Consider the following 21,974-nt stretch of genomic DNA (forward strand, 5'->3'; position numbering starts at 1 on the left):
ATATATTGATTTTGAGATACGGCGGGACATGTGAACCCCCCCCCCCCCCCCCCCCCCCCCCCCCAACTCTGTTTTTTTTATTACAAAAAACTAAATATCACTAAAATAAAATTTTGAATCAAAACCAAAAAGTATACAGATCTTTAGATTAATATAACAAAGAAGTGTGTAAAGTTTTAAGCAATATACATAATTCTAATATGACGTCCTTATTACGCTTTGTTAACAAAGCCATGTTCTAATGAGCACAAAAAATATGTTTGACACATGTACACGGACGTACTGTTTATATTAACGTTATTTCCATCGTTATCCTTTTAAATATTTATAGTATAACTAATCGCCGTATTTGAATATCAAAAATAAGACAACGAGTGACCGAACGACGCATGGATTAAACGAGTGCGCAGTCTATAGCGGCGTTCGGTCACAAGTTGTCTTATTTTTTATATTCAAATACGGCGATTAGTTATACTTTTTATTACAAATTAATGTTGGAAATGTAAGGAACTATATGTTTTTTCTATGAATTCACAATTTGATTTGATCCGACGCTATCGACGTCTTGACAATGCCTATTGTTGTATGACGTCAGAGAGTGAAATAACCACGTTTATTTCACATGTGAAATTATCAGTTTTTATTTAACTGGGAAATCAATGTAATTCATTGCAACCAATGTAATAATTACTTTTAAGCAGCAAACATAAATTTTTATCATATATTTTTACCAAAAAAAACATATATTTGCCCTGCTCGTAGTTTTTAAACATATATAATTTAAATATAATATACAGATTCCTCAGGGAGGACACGGGAACAGCCAACCATTCTTACGGTATTTTCGTACGCTTCGACCTATAAATCTATTGTATTTGTCATATTAGAATCGAAATAATTCCTTCATGTCATGCTCTATGCTCATTTTAACATGGGTAGGTATTATATTTGACCACATTTTACACCTCGCTAACGCTCAATGTAAAATATCGACAAATATAATGCCTACCCATGTTAAAATGAGCATAGAGCATGACATGAAGGAATTATTTCTTAAATTGTTTTTGAGATACGGCACAACATTGAAAAAACCACCTCCCCCTTTTTTACAAAATACTCAATAACTCAAAAATGAAATTTTGAAACATCACGGGTGTATAAAAATTGTTAATTGTGATTGTTATAACTCTATACTAATTTTGTTTAATACCAGTTAACCATTAAAATAAAGCCAGAGTCAAATGAGTATTTAAAGATGTGCACCTTATGATCATTATATAAACCAAATGTAGTTGGCATTTTTCTAATTGAGAAATTGATCTTGTTACTTAATCTTCAATCAAGACAATTTCCTAATCAATACTTGCCTTCATCATTTGAACAAATCTTTGCATTCATTCTAACAGTAGCTTCATTGTCTCTGACATCAATTCTGTAGGTCGTATGAAGGTCAACAACCTTCCCATATTTTGGTGGGGTTGTATCTATGGCAACAGGACCAGAGAAAGCATAGGTTTCCATGCCGACTGTGTTAATGGCTGTAACTGTCACATAGTAAGACTTACCATGTTCTAACAAGCTATTTACACCTGTAAACCAAATAGGTATCATATATTAGAATATTACTTGTATGAAATTTACTGTAGCAAATGGTAATTTATATAAAATCTAAAATAAATGTCACACCGCTGTTTAATTTTAGTCTTCATTTTATAAACAATACAATTTCAAGATACAGCAAATGTTTGCTATGGTGGCATTAAACAGCAACCAATCAATCTAATGTGTGAGTACATCAGAAAATACAGTCAACAGAAATTATTTATTTGAGAAAACTTATTTACAAAAAGAAAATAACAAATATTTGTGTATGCTTGTAACATGTAGTTATTATAGACATATGTTCTTCATAAGATACACTCATTGATATATGCAAGTGTGTGACATGTATGTCACTTTGTAAGGATCTCATGGAAATGCTTAAATTCTAGTTTTATTCTTTTATGTTTACTGTTTACATAATACAGACTTATTAAAGGCTGTACAGTGACCTATAATTGTAAATTTCTGTATCATTTGGTCTCTTGTGGAGTTTTGTCTCATTGGTAAGCATACCACATCTTTTTATTTTGTACATATGCATGCACAAAGACATTTCATCTAATTTAATTCCAAATGTTAGGATTTTAAATGACCTTATCATTCAAGCTTAATACATGGAGAAAAGCTTTACCTTGTATAGAATACAGACTTGCATACCCAGACACTGTATGACCAGCCAGAATATCATTTGAACCTTGTGATGACCCCATAGAAATGTTGAAGTTCTCTATTGGACTTTCATTGTCTAAGAACCCTGTCCATTTACAATGAATTGGCATTTCCAGCTAAAATAGAAAATTGAACATTGCATGAAAGTATTCTTTATAGATGATTTGATTAGTTATTGAATTCAAAACAATCACATAATAAAACCAATCTCATTAAAATCCGATGTTCTGATACGCTACCCTCCACTAACAGTTAGTGGAGGGTAGCGTATCAGAACATCGGATTTTAATGAGATTGATAATAAAACATAATTTTCTTCTTTTGTAATGGTATGAACATCTTTTACCTTTAACTTCTTACCTAAAAACAAAAAGGATAATTTTTCAACAATTACTGATTTATTTATTTATTTACCAAATATCTTAATCTTTATTCTTTTATTGGAAGTGTATGAACTTTCAGCCTTTTAGTGAATGTTTTAAAATGAGATCAGAATGCTACATGCTTTTAAATTTTAGTCCATTTCGCTTTTTGATTTTAGTGTGACGTCCATTTACACTGAACTAGTTCACTTTCTTTGTTTAGAGGCAAGCTGAAGCCTTCCTCCAGGTGAGGGATTTTTTACTGTGTTGAAGACCCATTGGTTGCTTTCAGCTGTTTTCTGCTCTTTGGTCCAGTTGTTGTCTCCTTGAAACACTCTACATTTCCATTCTTAATTTAATGGTACAACACAACAGACAGAGGCAATCACTTACACCAACATATTCTGGACACTGTACAACACCAGGCCCTGGAGGTGTTGTGTCAATGATTACTCCACCAGACATACTCTGGCTCACCAATCCTGCTTTGTTTTCTGCCCAGATATTTATAATATTGGGCTTTCCTGAAAATATTTTAAAAAGATGCAACATGAACTGAAAGGTCCAAGCTGTTGATACACAGACAACATCATAAATAAATAAAGCATACTTTAATCAAGGTCGACAATTGAACATGATAGCAGGTAATATAATTAATTGTACAAGCTTTTAAAAATATCCACAAAACAACAAAACACTAAACTGTATTTTTAGAACCAATCCATTCTGTTCCTACATTTCTATGTTGAAAGAACCATAGAATTCGGGTAAAAACGTTAATTTCATATATATTTAACTTGAATTATAGACTCTTGAAAATTTTGATCTTTATATAGCCACCTGTCAAGTATTTAAGATTGTATTTTAAGCCCTCTAGATGTCTTTTGAAATTTCAATACTGAATTGCTGTCTCATTGACGTAAACCCCTATCTCAATATGTTTCTAATGTAAACCCTTTTTATCTCAAACAGACCTGTTAAGTCAGGAGTGACTAACGCCAGGGGAAGTTCACTGAGGAGTACAGATGAAACATCCACCTCTTTCCTCGGTGAGACATCTTCAGCATAGGGATAAGTTCCTACCGAGTACCAAGCCCTCTCAATACCACTCTCAGTGTCGTTGTAATGCCACATGGCAGACAGGGAATCAGCTGACTTCTGGTAAACAGATCCTCCTGATTGGATATTGTTGTCAGATGATGTCAGTCCTGTCAATCTAAATATTCAATAAAACATCAGGTATATGAATGTATGGTATATGCACATGATAAACATGTTGGATGATGAGTTAGTTCGATCAATGCATAACTATAGACCGAAAATGTCATTACAACTTGTTAATTTGTACAAAATATCAGCTACATGTAGCTAGAGCAGCATAAGGACCCTTTACAGGAATTTGGGATTAAGCCTATTAACTCGTTGGAATTTTTTAATAGCCAGTTAAATTGTCAGAAATTGTGGATTAAACTGTATATTGGTAACTGACACATTATTTGTACAAGAATTTGGGATTTGGCATTTAGTTTCTTTGGAATTTTGGACAAGACCGCCTCCTATCCCCTTCGGTTTTGTTTAAATTCATAGGACAGAATGGTTTTATATCTGAAAACTTTAAAGTTGGTTTCAATTACGTTAAAAGGCTAAACTTTTTCTCTTGTTTTCTTTTGGCAGATCTTCAATAGTTATTGTTAAATTCAACTTTCTAGATTCATGGTGATGAATAGCTTGACAATATGAATAGACACAAGAAATGAATGAAGAAAACAAAAATAAATACCTGTCAATTGCTATTATAGGAGGAGTTATATCTACAGTAAAACCATCAGATGTAGCCTCAATCACATTTCCTGCATTAGTAATACCCCTGATTGTTGTGTAGTATGTTGTCTCTGGTTCTAGAGGGAGAGTTATCTGAGCATACCCTGAACTAGTTATTCCTGAAAAATTATGAGAAAAAAAAAAAAATATGAATATTTCTCCATGTACTTATATGTTAACACTTTCACAGATGAGTTTGGTTTAGAGTTCATGCTTCAGAGAGCTGACCATGAGTCCCATTTTACTGGGATCGGAATACCTCTTTTTTATTTGCCGCTTTAAATGGTGCAAATTATTATCTTTTTCTGTTGAATACACGGATGAAAGTGTAAAGATGGCGATTCCATTTGTTGAAAACTGTGTCAAAATCAGATGAAATTTACAAAATTTACAAGAATTTCAAATGAAGGAACATTTTTTTAAAAAGAATATGGAAGAATTGAAGCTAAACTAGTATAATTTCTTAATATAAAAATGTCGTTTTATTTACAAAACACTTAGAACGGACATTGTTCAGTGTAAGAAATTTGTACAGCATCAACAAATTATTCAAAATTTTGCTGTTTTTGGTTGAAAAATTACGATTTTGGGTCAAAGAGTAGAATTTTGAGAATTTCACCTAAATAATGCCGAAAATTGAAAATTTGAATATTTTATGAAGAAAAGATTATCAAAACAAGAACAAAACTGTTAACATGGTGTTAATGAATGAAATTACGACACAAATAACAAAAGATTTACATTTATTATGGAGATCTCCCACTCGAGTCATATAGTACCCAGGGAGGCCATCGCCTCAGAGTAGCTTCTGTCTGGGCAGCTATCAGTGTAAGGGTTTATCCTGAAAGCTATTTATGAAGTAATTGATGCAAGCCATAGATTGGATGGAAATTTTGCAAGAATTATATTTCATTTCTATTCTATACATTTTTCCAACCTCTAATTCATTCTTCATTTTTTATAAAGGTTCTGATTTTTTTCTCCCCGATTTCAATTTTAAGATAAGTTCAAGTTGTAATGATATTGCTATATAATCTGAACAATCTGTTCATATTTATAGAGACTCCGCCTATCTTATCTTGATTGACAATATTAGCAGTTACACTGTATTACACCCAATCTTACCATCTCCTTTCACATCTTTCTCTTCATTATGGATGATTCCATGAGGCATGAATGGTTGTACTTCCTCCCCTCCTTGTGTAGTCCCAACAGCCCATTCATAGGCCATAACACCATGGAGGTGGCTCTCAAACCCTGTATACTGTACACTAACTGTGGACATGTCTGACTGGTAGTCAAGGTCGTCACCAATATCTGACATAATTGGAATCTCTGTTCTGTCTGCTCCATCAATTACTATACCTATATAATAAATATAGTACCAGATATTGAGAAATGTGAAAGAGTCCAACTTCTTTATGCCTATGCTATGCCATAAAATAAACCTGGCATAAACATTTTGTTTTATATTCAAATTAACTGTACAAGGCCATAAAATGCATTGAATATGCTCAAATGTAGACGACATTGTTACGGCCAGAAATCGCCTTTAAATTGTAGCCAACAAAAGACACAAATCAATAGTAAAATTTAACAATATTTAATATACAAAAGTTTACAAAAGGTATTACACAAATATAACTGTTAACTTAACTGTCAAAATATGAGTCCAATCTGTTATCTTTATCTGTATCCGGAAATCTTTTGGAATCCAATTTGAATATTACGTTCACTACTAATGTCACAATCCAGTATGATGTTGTTTGTAGAATAAAAGTGTCAATCCAAATGCTGTGAATACTGATGTCTATCAATGTCTATGTCCAAGTTTAATTATGAGAGTTTAACTTTAGTGTCTGTATATATATAGTTGTGACGGATTATTCTAGAACACGCTAGAACGGAACATTGTGGAAAATCCTGGAAAGTTACAACGGAAGTTTCTGGAATAACGTAGAAGTTTAAATTACGCATCTTTTATAAGGATCATTCTAGAAAGTTCTAATCATTCTGTGACTGTTCCAGTGATTCATAAACTGCACAGTTATAAGATTATTTGGTAAACAACTATCAGGCCATACAACACAAATTAGGCCAACATAAATAAACATAATAATTACAATATCATAACACCTCCCCCCTTAAAAGAAGTTTTAGTGTAACAAAAACTTATCATGAATAATATGAACAAAAATACATAATATATACAAAGTGATTTAATAAGCTCTAGATAAAGCATCAGCTATTACATTATCTTTACCCTTAATATGTTTTACAATTACATCATATTCCTGTAACAATAAACTCCACCTAGTCAACCTCTGATTCTTGTTTCTCATTTTATGCATGAAGGTGAGAGGATTATGATCAGTATAAACAAGAATAGGATATACAGTGGGATTCAAATATACATCAAAATGTTGAAGTGCTGACAACATTGCAAAACACTCTTTTTCAATAGTTGAATAATTTTTCTGATGTTTATCTAATTTCTTAGAAAAATATGATATAGGTTTTTCAACATTATCATCTGTCTCTTGATATAAAACAGCTCCTATTCCTACATCGCTTGCATCAACGGCAAGTTTAAATTGTTTTTCAAAGTCTGGAGTAATCAGAACTGGACTATTAATTAAAAGTGATTTGCTATTTTCAAAAGCTTTTTGACAATTTTCACTCCAGATAAATTTAGAGTCTTTTCGTAAAAGATGAGTCAATGGTTGAACAACAGTAGCAAAATTTGAACAAAATTTCCTGTAAGATCCAATCATGCCTAAATATCTCATAAGTTGTTTTCTATTTGTAGGAGGAGGAAATTTGGAAATAGCTTCCACTTTAGCCATTATAGGTTTTACTTGACCTTGGCCAACTGTATGCCCTAAATAATCAACAGTGGCCTGACAAAATTCACTTTTACCAAGATTAACAGTCAAATTTGATTTTGACAATCTATCAAAAGTATTATACAAATGTGTTAAATGCTGTTCCCAGCTATCACTACATACAATAAGATCATCAATATAAGCATAACAACAGTCTAAATCTTTTATAACATTATTGATCATTCTTTGAAATGTAGCTGGAGCACTTTTCATGCCAAACGGCATTACAGTATATTGAAATAAGCCATCTGGTGTAACAAAAGCTGATATTTCACGAGCTCTCTGTGTCAATGGAACTTGCCAATAACCTTTCAATAAATCAAATTTGCTCACAAATTTTGCTTGACCAATATTGTCAATACAATCGTCTATCCTTGGAATCGGATAGGAATCAGATTTTGAGACTGAATTTACTTTTCTGAAATCAGTCACGAAACGAAAGGTTTTATCTGGTTTTGGCACAAGGAGACAAGGAGAGCTCCATTCACTGTTACTCGGCTCAATAATATTATTGTCAAGCATATATTTAATTTCTTTTCTCATAACTTCAAGTTTGAGTGGATTGAGCCTGTAAGGATGTTGCTTAATTGGAGAAGCATCTCCGACATCAACATCATGACAAACAGCAGTGGTTTTGTTTGGCACATCTGGAAAAAGATTTTTAAAAGAAAATACAAAAGTTTTTATTTCTTCTCTACGATCAAAAGACAGATGTTCAAGTTTTGAATCTAAATTTGACAAAATTTCTGAATTTTTCAATCTAACTGTCTCTTCCATAGATTTACAACTAAAATTTGGTTCAATTACATCTGGTTTGTCATGATTGTTCTCAAATTTAACCATGCCTAAAGTGGCAACTGGTTTACTATCACATAGTACATTAGTACGCTCAAAATATGGTTTTAACATATTAATATGACACACTCTATTTTGTTTGCGCCGACCTGGAGTTTTTACAATATAATTCAAATCATTAATTTTACTCTCTATTGTATAAGGACCACAATATTTAGCCTGTAAAGGATGTCCAGGGACTGGCAAAAACACAAGTACCTTATCACCAGGCTCAAAAACTCTGTCCCTGGCATCTTTATCATACCATATTTTCATCTTGGTCTGTACATTTTTTAAGTTTTTCTGAGCAATTTGACAAGCAGTAAACAATTTTTCTTTAAATCTAGATACATAGTCTAAAAGATTCAAGTCAGTATGTTCAGTAAGCCACTTTTCCTTAATCAATTTTACCGGTCCCCTTACAGTATGACCAAATACCAACTCAAAGGGACTAAATCCAAGGGATTCTTGAACAGCCTCTCGGACTGCAAAAAGTAGAAAATGAACTCCATCATCCCAGTCTCTGTCAAATTGAAGACAAAAAGTTCTAATCATGTTCTTCAATGTTTGATGAAAACGTTCTAAGGCACCTTGAGATTCTGGATGATAAGCACTTGATCTGTACTGAGCAATCCCTAACTGGTACACGACTTGCTGAAATAAACCTGACATGAAATTTGATCCCTGGTCGGACTGTATAGACTTAGGAAGTCCTACTAATGTGAAAAATTTGATCAAAGCTTTGACGATAGTCGGTGTCTTGATATTTCTGAGCGGAATAGCTTCAGGAAAGCGAGTAGATGTACACATGATTGTCAATAAATACGCATTTCCAGTCTTGGTCTTTGGTAAAGGTCCAACGCAGTCAATTAGAACTCTGCTGAAAGGTTCATCAAAGGCTGGAATAGGCAGAAGTGGTGCTGGTGGTATTTTCTGGTTAGGTTTACCAACAACCTGGCATATATGGCATGATTTGCAGTATTCTGCAACATCGTTTCTAAGTCTGGGCCAGTAAAAATGTTGCAATATTTTTAGGCAAGTCTTCCTTATACCTAAGTGTCCAGCCAAGGGGGTGTCATGGGCAAGACCAATAATTTCTTGCCTATAAACTTTTGGCACCACCACTGGGTACACAACTCTCCATTCCTCCTCTGGGGTAGCATCAGGAGGCCTCCACTTTCTCATTAAAATGCCGTCCTGATGGTAATAGCATTCGGCCACTTTGTCTGCTTCCTCCTGTGGTTGAGCTCTCTGGCTGAGCTGAAGAACCTCAGGGTCTTTATGTTGTTCTTCAGATAAATTTTCTCTGTCTAATGAATGGCTGTTAACGTCTGGCCATGGCATAATAACATTCTTGTTAACAATAGGTGGTTTTGTAATGGCCTTTTCTGAGCTACCAGGACCTTCAATGTCAGCTATAAAAGTGTCAGAAAGGTCCATGTAATCAAATTTGTCTTCTTGCAAATTCTCATTTTGTTGTTTTCTAGCCATCGCCCTAGTAACAACACAAGCTGGATACAATTCAGCATCATCTTCAGGTGATTTAACATCCACCACCGGTTCACTGGTAACAATTGGTTCAGCAACCACTTTGTTCCTAGCTAGATCATTTCCTAGCAATAATGTAACACCCTCAACAGGGAGATTAGGACGAACACCCACAATAACTGGTCCAGTTATCAAATCTGACTTCAGATAAATACGATGGAGAAGAACATCTATACAACCTAACTCTACACCTTGTAACAAAACGGAGGCACCAACAGAAGTCTTCTCGGACAAAGGCAACACACCTTCTAACAATAAAGACTGAGAAGCTCCAGTGTCTCGTAAAATCTTAATAGGCTGAAGAGTGGTATCATCAACAATAGCAACAAACCCATCAGACATAAAGGGTTTATATTCCTCCATATAATCACAAAAACTGGACTTAAAAGCCTGACTCGCAGGACATTCCAACGCACTGGAAATGTAAGGTGTCGTACATGCACTGGTCTTCGGCTTATAATCTCGTTCATTCTTCTTTTGGAGTCTAAAACAATCAGCCATCAGGTGACCAGTCTTCTTACAATAAGCACAAATCAGTGACTTCTTCTCAAAAGTATCAAATTTTGGACTAGACATATTATAACTGGACTGACTCTTATTCTGTGCAACAGGCTTACTATCAGTACGCTCAGTGCTTTGATTTTTGTAATTTCCACTGGAAGTATAAACATTTTGACCCTTGAAACTTCTTTTATGTGAAAGAGTATAATTATCTGAGATGACAGCTGCATCATGTATTGACTCGACAGTTTTGTCGTCTAAATGTGTTTTTAAGTCTAAATGAACACATAGTTTGAACTCTTCTAATAACATCAATTGTCTTAGGTTATCAAAATTGTTATCTGTTTTCTTTGACGTAAGCCATTTATCAAATAGATCTTCTTTTTCCCGAGCAAATTCCACATATGTTTGTGAATCAAACTTTTTATAAGATCTAAATTTCTGTCTATATGCTTCTGGTACTAGTTCATAAGCTTTCAAAACTTCCTGTTTTACAATATCATAATCAGAACTTTTTTCTGATGGAAGTGCGGAATATATTTCAGCGGCCTTACCCTCAAAAACACTTTGCAGCATCGTAGTCCAATACGGCATTGGCCATTTAAAATTATTAGCAATTTTCTCAAACTGTGGAAAATATTTATCGACTGTTTTTTTCACTAAATTTTGGAACCAAACGTATATTTTTTGCTGCATCAAAATAATCTGATTTGGTCTGGACTTTAGTGTTGCTTTCTTCTTTGACCATTTCAATTTTCAGTTTTTCCATCTCAAGCCTTTCTCTCATTTCAAGTTCTTTTAATTTAAATTCATCTTCTTTTTCTTTTTTTATCCATTTTCAACCTTTCCTTCATTTCCAGCTCTGCCTGTTTAATTTTAAGTTCATCTTGTTTTTCCTTGGTTTTCTCCATCTCTAACCTTTCCTTCATTTCCAGTTCTTTTAATTTAAGTTCATGTTCTAATGCAAACTGTTTTAATTTAATAGCGTCAACAGTTTCGACCTTAAGATCAAGAGCCTCTTCACCTAAAATTTCTGCGTCAACTAATTTGTCTATAACCAAATTTTTTATAATTTGTTTTCTCATAGATACTTTAAAAACTAATTTCAGTTGTTTAGCAAGCAACACTAATTCCTCTTTCTTTAAATTATCAAAACTCTCCAGGTCTGGCGTTTTCAAAAAATTACCAGCATCAAATGCCATTTTGTAGAATTTTGTTGGCTAGTTATAATAAAAATACTAAACAAATTTTGAATAAAATATTTTTAAGAACTCCCGGACGAGCCCCCAATTTCTGTTACGGCCAGAAATCGCCTTTAAATTGTAGCCAACAAAAGACACAAATCAATAGTAAAATTTAACAATATTTAATATACAAAAGTTTACAAAAGGTATTACACAAATATAACTGTTAACTTAACTGTCAAAATATGAGTCCAATCTGTTATCTTTATCTGTATCCGGAAATCTTTTGGAATCCAATTTGAATATTACGTTCACTACTAATGTCACAATCCAGTATGATGTTGTTTGTAGAATAAAAGTGTCAATCCAAATGCTGTGAATACTGATGTCTATCAATGTCTATGTCCAAGTTTAATTATGAGAGTTTAACTTTAGTGTCTGTATATATATAGTTGTGACGGATTATTCTAGAACACGCTAGAACGGAACATTGTGGAAAATCCTGGAAAGTTACAACGGAAGTTTCTGGAATAACGTAGAAGTTTAAATTACGCATCTTTTATAAGGATCATTCTAGAAAGTTCTAATCATTCTGTGACTGTTCCAGTGATTCATAAACTGCACAGTTATAAGATTATTTGGTAAACAACTATCAGGCCATACAACACAAATTAGGCCAACATAAATAAACATAATAATTACAATATCATAACAACATATATATATAAAATTTGTGACAGCCAAGTTCTGGCAATTTTATAATTTTAAAACTTAAAACAATTAACTTTTTCCAAAATGAAGAAGAATCCTAAAATTATTCATGGACAACAGTAAAAGCTCTCAGATTGAGAGTAAAATAGCACAGAAAAGTGAATACCTGTCCCATGATCAATGGGAGGCAACAAGATGGGGTTAGAATATAATTTTTGTACCTGAACTATGTTCCAAAGGGTTAAGAAATGTTGAGATTTCTTACCTGGTTCATCTTCATCCACTACCATGATAGGTGAAGATATGACGGGGTCACTCTCTTGACCAGCTCCAAGGGAGATAACTAATGTTAAGATTACTTACCTGGTTCATCTTCATCCACTACCATGATAGGTGAAGATATGACGGGACCACTCTCTTGACCTGCTTCAAGGGAGATAACTAATGTTAAGATTTCTTACCTGGTTCATCTTCATCCACTACCATGATAGGTGAAGATATGACGGGATCACTCTCTTGACCTGCTCCAAGGGAGATAACAAATGTTAAGATTACCTACCTGGTTCGTCTTCATCCACTACCATGATAGGTGAAGATATGACAGGATCACTCTCTTGACCAGCTCCAAGGGAGATAACAAATGTTAAGATTACTTACCTGGTTCATCTTCATCCACTACCATGATAGGTGAAGATATGACGGGACCACTCTCTTGACCAGCTCCAAGGGAGATAACAAATGTTAAAATTACTTACCTGGTTCATCTTCATCCACTACCATGATAGGTGAAGATATGACGGGATCACTCTCTTGACCAGCTTCAAGGGAGATAACAAATGTTAAGATAACTTACCTGGTTCATCTTTATCCACTACCATCATAGGTGAAGATATGACGGGATCACTCTCTTGACCTGCTCCAAGGGAGATAACTAATGTTAAGATTACTTACCTGGTTCGTCTTCATCTACTACCATGATAGGTGAAGATATGACGGGATCACTCTCTTGTCCTGCTCCAAGGGAGATAACAAATGTTAAGATTACCTATCTGGTTCATCTTCATCCACTACCATGATAGGTGAAGATATGACGGGATCACTCTCTTGACCAGCTTCAAGGGAGATAACAAATGTTAAGATTACTTACCTGGTTCATCTTTATCCACTACCATAATAGGTGAAGATATGACGGGATCACTCTCTTGACCTGCTCCAAGGGAGATAACTAATGTTAAGATTACTTACCTGGTTCGTCTTCATCTACTACCATGATAGGTGAAGATATGACGGGATCACTCTCTTGTCCTGCTCCAAGGGAGATAACTAATGTTAAGATTACTTACCTGGTTCATCTTCATCCACTACCATGATAGGTGACGATATGACGGGGTCACTCTCTTGACCTGCTCCAAGGGAGATATCAAATGTTAAGATTACTTACCTGGTTCATATTCATCCACTACCATGATAGGTGAAGATATGACGGGATCACTCTCTTGACCTGCTCCAAGGGAGATAACTAATGTTAAGATTACTTACCTGGTTCATCTTCATCCACTACCATGATAGGTGAAGATATGACGGGACCACTCTCTTGACCTGCTTCAAGGGAGATAACTAATGTTAAGATTTCTTACCTGTTTCATCTTCATCCACTACCATGATAGGTGAAGATATGACGGGGTCACTCTCTTGACCTGCTCCAAGGGAGATAACAAATGTTAAGATTACTTACCTGGTTCATCTTCATCCACTACCATGATAGGTGAAGATATGACGGGATCACTCTCTTGACCTGCTCCAAGGGAGATAACAAATGTTAAGATTTCTTACCTGGTTCATCTTCATCAACTACCATGATAGGTGAAGATATGACGGGACCACTCTCTTGACCAGCTCCAAGGAAGATAACAAATGTTAAGATTACCTACCTGGTTCATCTTCATCCACTACCATGATAGGTGAAGATAAGACAGGACCAGTCTTTTGACCAGCTCCAAGGGAGATAACAAATGTTAAGATTACCTACCTGGTTCATCTTCATCCACTACCATGATAGGTGAAGATATGACGGGATCACTCTCTTGACCTGCTCCAAGGGAGATAACTAATGTTAAGATTACTTACCTGGTTCATCTTCATCCACTACCATGATAGGTGACGATATGACGGGGTCACTCTCTTGACCTGCTCCAAGGGAGATATCAAATGTTAAGATTACTTACCTGGTTCATATTCATCCACTACCATGATAGGTGAAGATATGACGGGATCACTCTCTTGACCTGCTCCAAGGGAGATAACTTATGTTTATTACCTGGTTCATCTTCATCCACTACCATGATAGGAGAAGATATGACGGGACCACTCTCTTGACCTGCTCCAAGGGAGATAACTAATGTTAAGATTACCTACCTGGTTCATCTTCATCCACTACCATGATCGGTGATGATATAATGGGATCACTCTCTTGACCTGCTCCAAGGGAGATAACAAATTTTAAGATTACTTACCTGGTTCATCTTCATCCACTACCATGATAGGTGAAGATATGACGGGATCACTCTCTTGACCTGCTTCAAGGGAGATAACTAATGTTAAGATTTCTTACCTGGTTCATCTTCATCCACTACCATGATAGGTGAAGATATGACGGGGTCACTCTCTTGACCTGCTCCAAGGGAGATAACAAATGTTAAGATAACTCACCTGGTTCATCTTCATCCACTACCATGATAGGTGAAGATATGACGGGATCACTCTCTTGACCTGCTCCAAGGGAGATAACAAATGTTAAGATTTCTTACCTGGTTCATCTTCATCAACTACCATGATAGGTGAAGATAAGACAGGACCACTCTTTTGACCAGCTCCAAGGGAGATAACAAATGTTAAGATTACCTACCTGGTTCATCTTCATCCACTACCATGATAGGTGAAGATAAGACAGGACCACTCTTTTGACCAGCTCCAAGGGAGATAACAAATGTTAAGATTACCTACCTGGTTCATCTTCATCCACTACCATGATAGGTGAAGATATGACGGGATCACTCTCTTGACCTGCTCCAAGGGAGATAACTAATGTTAAGATTACTTACCTGGTTCATCTTCATCCACTACCATGATAGGTGACGATATGACGGGGTCACTCTCTTGACCTGCTCCAAGGGAGATAACAAATGTTAAGATTACTTACCTGGTTCATATTCATCCACTACCATGATAGGTGAAGATATGACGGGATCACTCTCTTGACCTGCTCCAAGGGAGATAACTTATGTTTATTACCTGGTTCATCTTCATCCACTACCATGATAGGAGAAGATATGACGGGACCACTCTCTTGACCTGCTCCAAGGGAGATAACTAATGTTAAGATTACCCACCTGGTTCATCTTCATCCACTACCATGATCGGTGATGATATGACGGGATCACTCTCTTGACCTGCTCCAAGGGAGATAACAAATGTTAAGATTACTTACCTGGTTCATCTTCATCCACTACCATGATAGGTGAAGATATGACGGGATCACTCTCTTGACCTGCTTCAAGGGAGATAATTAATGTTAAGATTTCTTACCTGGTTCATCTTCATCCACTACCATGATCGGTGATGATATGACGGGATCACTCTCTTGACCTGCTCCATTGATAGCCTTCAGACTGACGTAGTACACTGGATAATGAGCTGTCTCATTACTGACAGTCAAGGTCAAACCTTTGATGTATATATCAGTATCTGATCCATAATCTTTCCATGAGGAAATGTCTGCTCCTCCTGCAATATACAACAAGAGGAAATTATCAACTTATCCAATATAAAAAAGAAGATGAGGTATGATTGCCAATGAGACAACTATCCTCAAAAGACCAAAATGACACAGACATTAACAACTATAGGTCACTGTACGACCTTCAACAATGAGCAAAGCCCATACCACATAGTCAGCTATAAAAGGCCCTGATAAGTCAATGTTAAACAATTCAAACGAGAAAACTAACGGCCTCATTTAAGTAAAAACTAGAGGCTCTAAAGAGCCTGTGTCGCTCACCTTGGTATATATGAATTAAACAAAGGAAGCAGACAGTTCATGACAAAATTGTGTTTAGGTGATTGTGATGTGTTTGTACATCTTACTTTACTGAACATTCTTGCTGCTTACAATTATCTCTATCTATAATGAACTTGTCCGTGTAGTTTCAGTGGAAAATGTTAGTAAAAATTTACAAATTTTATGAAAATTGTTAAAAATTGATAATAAAGGACAATAACTTCTTAGGGGGTCAATTGACCATTTTGGTCATTTTGACTTATTTTTGAGTCTTAAATTGCTGTACATTATTGCTGTTTACAGTTTATCTCTATCTATAATAATATTCAAGATAATAACCCAAAACAGCAAAATTTCCTTAAAATTACCAATTTAGGCGCAGCACCCTAACAACGAGTTGTCCCATTCATCTTAAAATTTCAGGGCAGATAAATCTTGACCAGATAAACAATTTTACCCTTTATCAGATTTGCTCTAAATGCTTTGGTTCTTGAGTTATAAGCCAAAAACTGCATTTTACCCCTATGTTCTATTTTCAGCCGTGGCGGCCATCTTGGTTGGTTGGGCGGGTCAAAAAACACAACTTTTAAACTAGATACATCAATGATGATTGTGGCCAGGTTTGGATTAATTTGGCCCGGTAGTTTCAGAGGAGAAGATTTTTGTAAAAGATCATGGATATTTACGAAAAATGGTTAAAAATTGACTATAAAGAGCAATAACTCCTAATGGGGTCAACTGACCATTTTGGTCATGTTGACTTATTTGTAAATCTTACTTTGCTGAACATTATTGCTGTTTACAGTTTATCTCCATCTATAATAATATTCAAGATAATAACCAAAAACAGTAAAATTTCCTTAAAATTACCCATTTAGGGGCAGCAACCCAACATTGGATTGTCTGATTCATCTGAAAATTTCAGGGCAAATAGATCTTGCCCTGAAAAACAATTTTACCCCCTGTCAGATTTGCTCTAAATGCTTTGGTTTTTGAGTTATAAGCCAAAAACTGCAATTTACCCCTATGTTCTATTTTTAGACATGGCGGCCATCTTGGATGGTTGGCAGGGTGATAAAACACAAACTTTAAACTAGATACATCAATAATGATTGTGCCCAAGTTTGGAATAGTTTGGCCAGGTAGTTTCAGAGGAGAAGATTTTTGTAAAAGTTAACGACAACGGACGCAGGACGACGGACACAGAATGACGGACGCCAAGTGATGGGAAAAGCTCACTTGGCCTTTTAGGCCAGGTGAGCTAAAAATGAAAGAAAACAAATATATAACACATAAACAAACGACAACCACTGAATTTACAGGCTCCTGACTTGGGACCGGCACATACATAAATAATGTGGCGGTGTTCAAGTTCTGTTTATCAACAATTTTGTACAAATCCATTTATAGCTTCTAATTCAGTTGAATAAGCTCATCTCTATATAGCCACTAATTCCATTTCTGATTTACTAAAAGTGGGCCACAATACTTAATCTACCCATTTATTGATTATTAACTATCATTATCTGTTGCATACATTTGATTTGACTTACTGTCAATTCATTTATATTAAAGTTGAAAAATAATAATACATACTAATCTAATTATAGCATGAAATATTTAGATCTGAATCCCACATTATGAGGTTCTGTGGATTCATTTATTTTCGTGGTTGACAATTTTCATTGATATTTGATTTCTTGAAATGTGTTGAATATGTAAATTTGTGGATCCCTTGTACCCAAGAAATCAACAAAAATTGGCACCCAACGAATATTAATGAATCCTCAGTAACCAAGTGCCTCCCTCAGTGGATCTAACAACTAATTTTCACTCTATAAACCTAATTTGTAATGCTCTGAAGGCAAACCTCAACCAACTAGTGATGGCCTGTATCTTTAAATTTTTTAATGCCACTGGTGTATCCCTGGCGATATAACAGTAATAGTACCTACCTTTATTAGTACCCACAGCCACCTTGTAGCCAATCACACCAGACTGGTGATCATCTGCATCCCAAGCGGCTTTAATGCCGCTGGTGTCCGCCTGCCACACATAGCCATCAATATCTTCTTCATGTCCTTCAGATAGTGTTCCAACTTTCAACCAATGGATCTACAAATACAAGTATTCAATAATGTATTGATTGAATATTTAAAAATTACCCTCTTTAATTTATAACTTTAAAATTACTTGAAATAAAGAATAGTAAAATTGGGAGCGTCATGGGCTGTGTGGCTAGGCAATTGACAATGTTAACATGTAAAGTTAACCTTAGCCTGCCTTTACTATAGGAGGAGTTTAAAGACTTGCTTAGGTCATTTGTAGAAATGGAAAGGTGCACTTGATTACCAGTAATTGGATGAGATAATTCTGTCAGACTTGCTGTTACTAAATGAAGGTTACTAAAAGCGTTAAAGCTGACATGTAGATGACGAACAAACAAACTGTGAATGGTATACCATAATACCTCCCGTAAACGTGCGTATAAAAACTATCACAGACATGAAACACTGAACTCCATCGCCCTGACTAGTAAAAGGCACATGAATCATGTGAATGTTTGTGATCATGTTTTTACTTACTATAGGGGGTTCATTGTCTATCACCACCCCACTGGTATCAAAGGCTGCTACAAATCCTGCTTTGTTGACAGCCCCCACCCTGATGCTGTACAATCCTCCCTGGTGCAGCGACAGGCCTGTGTGTGTATATTTAGCTCTATGTATGTCATCTTTTACTTCTAACCATGCTCCATGTTTGTCTGAAATAAGGTTGTTTATAAGTTTATATGATACTCTCCTCTCTACTGAAGTTGATAGATCATTGTACATTCTCACTAATATTTTAATAATTTTGTTAATAATGTTTTTCTCCTTTTTCATTCAAATATATACTGTACAAAAAACCTACAATGTAACACCCAAAATTGAAATGCTTACCATTGACAGATGTATTTTGGGTGTATCTTTAAATAGAATTGTTATAGTTGTCCTTAACTATAACAGTTCAAAGAAGACAGTAGATAAATGGAATGACATTTAATTTTATATCATTTATTAAACAAATATTGACATAATAGCATCTATTGAAATTTTTTTCAGTAAAGGTGAATAAATTTTACCATTCTCAAGTAAAAATTTATTTTTCTAAAATGTGTTACTGTGGATTTATTTATTTTCCAATACCAATTTACGTTGACACCAGAAAAATTGTATGATTGTTGATATTTGATTTTGTGGTTTTGCCAAAGTTTGCATACAAGGTTAGAAATTTAAATCCTGACCTCTTGAAATTCAAAAAAAGAATTCCCGGATACCAATATACAGAGTAAAAAAACCTGATCCTCGTGTCCAGATAAAGGTCCTATCCCCCTCATTATATAATATTAATACTCACGAGGTACAATCTGCTGAGTGATTCCCTGATGTCTCTCGTATATTTGAAATTTATAATGGTCCAGTCCAGACTCCTCATCCACAAACTTAAAATTGGCTGACAAGGTGGTATTCCCAGACTACAATATACCATTGAAAGTTCTAAACATAAATTGGTTAAAACAAAAAAGCTATAGTTATTCTAATGAATTATTTCACATCAACTTTTTAAAATCAATTAAATTTAAATATATAGATGCCAACCCCCTTTTGACACAATCAGAAACAAACTATAAAATTTTCCATATTTTTGAAACGTTTTCAGTAATCATTTATAAACGTGCATTTAACAATAAAAATTACCGACGAGTGGTTGCAAAGTGATGTGCACTAAGATTTGTCGTTTAACATGTTGTCTGTAGTATGTATTCCATTCATTAATTGTTCAGATGTTCTCGACATGTACATTTTCGTTTTGACTAGGAGAAGTAGAGAAAGGGGGAAAGCTACTTCATATAATGCAGAGGGAGGGTTCCGTGGGTTGAGACCCCCCCTTTTTTTGGACGATCAATGTATTAGAATGGGAAAATGTGATTGGAACCCCCCCCTTTGTCCTGGGTTAGGAACCCCCCCTTTTTAAAATGGCTGGATCCACCCCTGATGTCTGTACCGAAAATCTGTAGTACTGGAAATCTACTTCTAATATTCAGTACTATTTTGTTACTCTAAATTATTGTAAAATTTAGGTACCTGTATTTGATTTGTACTTGAAAATTTAAGTACTACATATTGTTGGTTACAACGTTACTTTTTCAGCATTTTTATAGTATTTCTATTTCAAATCTCTTAAAATTATGATTTTCAAACATGGAATATTCTGGTCACTTTTGGTATTATTTCTGTACCAAAATTTTAAGTACAAATCAAGTACTGTAAAATACAGGTATGTAAATAGTACAATAATTTTAAAGTAAAGAAATAGTACTTAATTTCAAAAGTAAATTTTCAGTACTACAGATTTTAAGTACAAAAATAGTACCTATGCAAAATTGGCTGTGTAGCCCAATTGAAATACCACTAAGTTATTTTTTGTTTACTTATTCAATAAAGCAAAGAATGGGAAGTTGCTGTGGTTTTACAATGTAATAAATAAAGGAGAAACTTGAAAGTCACAATAGAGAGGAAAAAGGAGGACAAAAGTCTTGCATGACAATGGAACCATATCCTAATAGATTCTTTACCTGAAATTCTATATCCTTTCCTGGTTCCAGACCGTCTCCCAGACTTATCAAAGTTGGAGGTGTCAGATCTACCACAAACCCATTTGTAGTATTTACAATAGTATTCAATGCTCCATTAGTTGTCCTAAGGTTGACCTTGACTTTATCCTTATGTTGAAGGTGAAAGTTCAACCATTTGACACTTCTTGTAGTATTGGAATATGGAACCCAGTCTCTGATAACACTGTAGTCATTGGTCTGATTCCTGGATAAACGGTAAAGTAGCATTTACAAAATATGTATGGGTAAGGTTATTGTAAAATACAAACATATTTTTGTATTGTTTCATAAAATTGAGAATAGAAATATAGGAATGTGTCAAAGAGACAACAACCTGACCATAGAGCAGACAACAGCAGAAGGTCACCAATAGGTCTTCAATGCAGCGAGAAACTCCCGCACTGGGAGGCTTCCTTCAGCTGGCCCCTAAACAATATCTATACTAGTTCAGTGATGCATGTATATTGTGAAAAAAAATCAGAATATTGATATTTGACCTATAGTGGTCTTGCTTTTCATCCAATGGGTAAACAACAGAAAAGGAATATATTCCTTATTGCTTCCTTATTGGTATTATTCTCCAGTAAATTTTTTTGTTTTTTTTATAAACAAGCATATTCATCTAATAAAAGTGATATTCACTTTGCTGAATGTCATATGTGTTTACATGTAGCATCATAGTAAAACTAGAGGCTCTAAAGAGCCTGTGTCGCTCACCTTGGTCTATGTGCATATTAAACAAAGAACACAAATGGATTCATGACAAAATTGTATTTTGGTGATGGTGATGTGTTTGAAGTTCTTACTTTACTGAACGATTTTGCTTCTTACAATTATATCTATCATGAACTTTGCCCATTAGTAACAGAGAACTATATTTGGTAAAAATTTACATAAATTTACCAAATTAATGAAAATTGTTAAAAATTGACTATAAAGGGCAATAACTCCTTAAGGGATCAATTGACCATTTAGGTCATGTTGACTTATTTGTAGATCTTACTTTGCTGAACATTATTGCTGTTTACAGTTTATCGCTATCTATAATAGTATTCAAGATAACCAAAAACGGCGAAATTTCTTTAAAAATTACCAATTGGAGGGCAGCAACCCAACAACCAGTTGTCCAATTCATCTGAAAAA

General features: G+C 34.8%; 1 pseudogene; it reads right to left on the reverse strand.

The window, feature by feature from the left end:
• LOC134684333 (uncharacterized) overlaps nucleotides 1-21,974 on the reverse strand; it is a 285,814-nt pseudogene that overhangs the window by 43,173 nt on the left and 220,667 nt on the right.

Source organism: Mytilus trossulus, chromosome 9 (assembly GCF_036588685.1).
Source record: "Mytilus trossulus isolate FHL-02 chromosome 9, PNRI_Mtr1.1.1.hap1, whole genome shotgun sequence".
NCBI classification, from domain to species: domain Eukaryota; kingdom Metazoa; phylum Mollusca; class Bivalvia; order Mytilida; family Mytilidae; genus Mytilus; species Mytilus trossulus.